Raw genomic sequence first — 5,068 nt, 5'->3', positions numbered from 1 at the left:
CGGTCGCGAGAGGAAGGGGAGGGGAAAGATTCCTCCATCCCGTATTTGCAGATTTTAAGTGGTTGGGAGGCACACTGGGGTGAGATCTGTTTTAATTTTATGTTTTTGTAGATGAGACCCGTTTGTAGATAATAAATGTCTGCATCCGAATATTTGTTACAAGCATGTTATTTTGCATCTGCAAAGTTTTGTGCTTCCAATACTGCTTACTTATGTAGTGATAAGTATTGGTTCACAGAATTCACGCTTCCTATGTATGGACGGAATTTCATTCTATTGCCTTGCTTCCATGTAGGTTCCTGTGTACTGATGAATCGACCATGCTTCGTATGTACAGATGGAATTTCAATCTGTTGATGTGCTTCCTAGGTTTTAATATTTGTTCACAACATTAGCATCGATGCTTCCTAGGTGATTCTTGTGTACGGATGCTTCTCCATGCTATGGAACTTCAGTCTCTTGCGATGTTTCCTAGGTGTATAGATGTAAAGTTCATTGCTTCAGAGCATCTGTGCTTATGTATAGATACAACTACAATCATGTTTATTGATTTAGTGTATGTGTTTCCATTGTTTGGAGGATCTTTTTTTTTAAACAAAGCCATGATCCACAACAGCGCACACGCTTGATCGGTACCCCCTCGCCATCCTGGTCATCTCCACCAGCTTCGAGCCCATGGCCTCCGGTCCACCTTGCCAGAGCATTATCTCGGTTCAGGAATGAAGGCAGCCATCGAAGATTGCAAGGTTTGCCCCTCCCACATACATCATCCTCATCCGACCTATGTATTGAGTCCTGTCATCTTGGTATGATGCTTGTCGATTTGCAAACATAATCATGTTCGATAGTGTTGTTTGATATCTCAATGCTCATATATTGCTTTATTCCCTTTTTCGGGGCTCCTTTCATTCTTCACATTATATAGTGGATCACATAATCATCCATGAATATATGTGTGTTTGGTATGTACATGACACAAATATGCTTCCCCATGTTGGCTGCAATTTTTGTTTCTTATATTATTTTTAATATCCATGCTTCCAAGTAATACTACTTATGTACACAGATCACTATTTTCATGCTTCTTATCTATTGTGTTTCTACATTGTTATACATATGCTGCTTCAGGCTATAGTATGCTTCAATTACTGAATAGCACCAGATTAGTGCTTGTTGTTAATCATGCTTCCTTGATTTTTACCATATGCTTCTAATGTAGACATGTAGTGCCGTAGCACAACAATGTTTCCAAAACATTAAAATTGTGCACTTACCCATCAAGCATGTAGGTTTCTCAAAACCAATTTATATGCTTCTGGTGCATCATAGGATCAAACCATAGATTTTTGTGTTAGCCATGCTTCCTAGTTTTTTATTTCTCACATATGGTTCTATGTCGGCTAGGGGGCACCCGGAGATCATGGCTGGCTGCATCTACTTCAGAGACGACGTGACCAGTTCGCATAGCGATCGTCATGACTCAGACGTTCGGGCTCTTGGCTATACAACCTCAAAGACTTCACAATGAAGAAGATCAAGGCAACTTCTACCCACAGGCATCGTGGATCACGCCTAATATCAAATGATGGCTTTGAATTAGTGAAATTTGATGCGTGGAAGCAATTTGACTTTGCCCATTGAAGCATACTCCTCATTTGATAGTAGCAAAATTTTCTTTCTTTTCAAACAAATCCCTAGTTCCTATGAACCATGTGTAATCATGACTGGAAATATTTGTACCTTTGATGGAAGCATGATAATATTTAGTTGGAAGCAATTCTCTAGTCGAGGGAAATAAGATTGTGTTGCTTCTCCAACATGTGAAATAATTTCCTTTTTGATGTACGCATGTTCTGAGCAAATCCTTGGTTGATGGAATCAAGATAGTGATGCTTCCGAAACAAAATATCACGCTACATAGTACATAATTAGAAATATATCAAAGTAGATTTCATTCACCACACAAGCAAATTCTCCAATGAACGGAAGCATAAATTATTTTGTTGAAAAGGAAGGTGGACTAATAAATAACATTACTAAGAAGGGCGGAAGCACGAAATAATTGCATCGGATGCAAATTTGAATAACGGTGGTTGCAAGTTTTGCTCCGTAAGGAAGCAGCCTGCCTAAAACCTGTAAGTTGTTTGGCAATGCATGGCAGTTAATTCCACGTAATTAGAGGCCCGTGCACACGTGATTTACGGGAGCAGTCCCAGGCTTGTTTAGCGGGTCATTTAGAAGCAACAAATTAAACTAATCCAGCCTAACTCTGGTGGGCCTAACAAGTACATCGGACGACCACCGTGCTTCCAATCAAACGGCATACGACTAGTCTGATGCGAGGCAAATCATCAGTAGTCTGGTGCCTAGTGGTGAACTATATAAGGATGTGTCGTCTATGGCTCAATATGCAGTTCTTGTAGCTAGCAGTTGGGTTAGTCTATTCATTACTATAAGTTACACATACAAATATCTTCACATTCAGATTCATGTCGATTAACACAAGGACACGTGTGGAGTACCATGCCGGCAAGATAGGAATGCGATGTATCCGGATGATTAGACTCAGTGTGTTGCAAAGACTATTCGCACTTGAGGTTTGAATTTTTTGTTGGACAATCAAATATTGGGACAAAAACGGTCAGTGGTAGAGCTTCATGAAGTTTGCTTGCGGAACACATAGCAGTGGTTGTAGCATGTGCACCGGGTCCAACAAAATGTAGTGCATCGGGCCCCTAAAATTGGCTGAGGCAAGCCAACGCCAGCAGCTAGCGGGATGTGGCCGCCCTCGCATCGTTGTCGCCATGTCAGGCCAAAATGACCTTCACAAGAATTTTTATCCTGTTTGCTGAGACAAACCAATGAAAGCCAGCGCAACAACAGGGTGACACACCTTCAATAAGGTAACAATGCAAGTTCATTGCTACTAAGCCTGGCAAATAAAGGCCAGAGCTTAACTTTTTCACTCTCTACCCTGAAGTAGTGCTCCAATAAACATCTTGGTGCCAGATCTTTCGGTAGTTGCACAAGCCAATACTGCACGCCAAACCAGAAAGACATTAGCAGATACTATTTAGGAAGTCATCTCCATAGTACACCACCACATTCATCAAGTGGTGCCCATGTCGTGGCATGGAAGTGGCCCGTACCACACCACACAGTAAAGGAGGTATTCTAACATCACAGTGCTCAATTCGTTGGTGTGCTACACTTTCAGAATGCTGTGGTTGGAGAAGAACAGCCGAGTGTTCGACAATATTGCTGCCATTGAGTCCATTGTAACGTCAAGAGTCAGGAACGAGTTTGCCCTTTGGATGCTTGCCAAGGTGAGATGATGATGGAAATTAGGTTCAGTACATCCCAGTCGTTGGTGGATGCTTCCCTTAGGGCGAAGGTTCTGTACATATGTGTAAACAAAAATTGTACTGTTCCCCCATCTTAATACAGAAGACGCACAGCTTGTGTGTTCTTGATTTTTTTTATCACAAACATAACATGAATTCGTGAGGGATGACAGGGCTCTTTTTTTTAGCATGGAGAGGCAAAAGGCATGCTACAGCCGTGATTAAAATCTTTTCTCCTCCACTCGTAGCCTCCCGTTAACACCTAAGCCAAAGTGCCTAACGGGAATTGATGACCAGACGGCCACATCCCGCTAGCTGTTGGCGTTGGCTTGCCTCAGCCAATTTTAGGGGTTTAAGGTTTAGGGCTCGGCCGGTCCTATGTGTCTGGTTTGCTCCTTTTGCTGTGTCCGGTCGGTGACCGCTGATGGCGGTGGAGGTTGTCCTCACCCGCATGGCTGCTGACGCTGTCGCTCCTCGTTCCCGGCTGCTCCTTCTCGGACCCGTCGGTCCTGCTTCGAACTCCATGGTGAGACAGCGGTGGTGACTCCAAGATCGTGGTGGCGCATGTTGGTGAAAGGCAAGTGTGGGGAAGCACGACGGATCGGTCGTGGTGGTGGATGTGTGGTGGATGGGAGAAACCCATGTCGACTTGGCTGGCACCGATGTGGCGACGCCCGTGGGTGCCATCGTTCCTTCCTGAAGGGCGTCGGGTATCCCTCTCACCCTCGCCCTTCTGCATACCGGGGAAACCTTAGGACCAGTCCAGGCAGTAGCGTCATCATTGTCACGTTCCTTCCTGAAGGTGTTGCTTGGTATGCGGTGGTGAGAAATGCTAGAAGTGTGGTGGAAATCTCCTGAGAGCGTAGTGGTTACAAATCATCATCGTTTTTGTCGATCCGACACTGTTGTCATTAGTTTCTTTTCCTTTCTTTCTTATTCCTCATGACATTATAACTGTAATTATGAAAACAACAAATAATCTAAAGACTGGCGGAAAAAATGCTGAAAATACGGTTTATACTTCCAAAAGTCACGAGGACGGCTAAATCACAAGCTATAACAAATATATTTTCTGCAACTCTCATTACAAGGTCGATAATCATGCCGTCGCATATAAATGTACGTACCAGTAGCATAGTCACTTAGTCAGTGACAATGCAAAATAATTTAACTGAAAAAGGATTCCCCCGCTTTGTATTACAAAGCAACCAACCGATACAACCAACGATAGGTGTTAGGGCGGAAGCAGTACAATCACACCCAAAAGAAACGAAAGAGAAATAACAAGAGAAAAAATGCCGACAACAGCGGATCGACGGAAACGAAGAAGCTTCACGACCACTGCGCCCACCGAAGGTCTCCCACCAAGCTCCAAGGCTCCGAAGCACCGGTACCAATCAACACCTTCAAGAAGGACCGCGACGATGACGACGGTGCTGCCAAGGGTTTCCCCCGGTATGCGACGAGGCGAGAGGAAGGGTCGCCCCCGACGCCCTCCAGGAAGGTCCGGCGGCACCCACAGGCGTTGCCGCATTGGTGTCGGACATGCCGACATGGGTTTCCCCCGATCCCAACCTTCACCTGGATGCTCCAGAGCCTGCCACCAAACCGATCACCATCTTGCGCCACCGCGGTCATGAAGCCTCCACGACGTCTCACCACGGCACCATGAAGTGAGGCCCGCACAACAGGGAATAGGAGCCGGGACTAGGGGCCGCAGCATC

This window comes from Triticum dicoccoides, chromosome 5A (assembly GCF_002162155.2).
Source record: "Triticum dicoccoides isolate Atlit2015 ecotype Zavitan chromosome 5A, WEW_v2.0, whole genome shotgun sequence".
NCBI classification, from domain to species: domain Eukaryota; kingdom Viridiplantae; phylum Streptophyta; class Magnoliopsida; order Poales; family Poaceae; genus Triticum; species Triticum dicoccoides.
The sequence above is the reverse complement of the archived record's forward strand: the minus strand, read 5'-3'. Positions refer to the sequence as shown.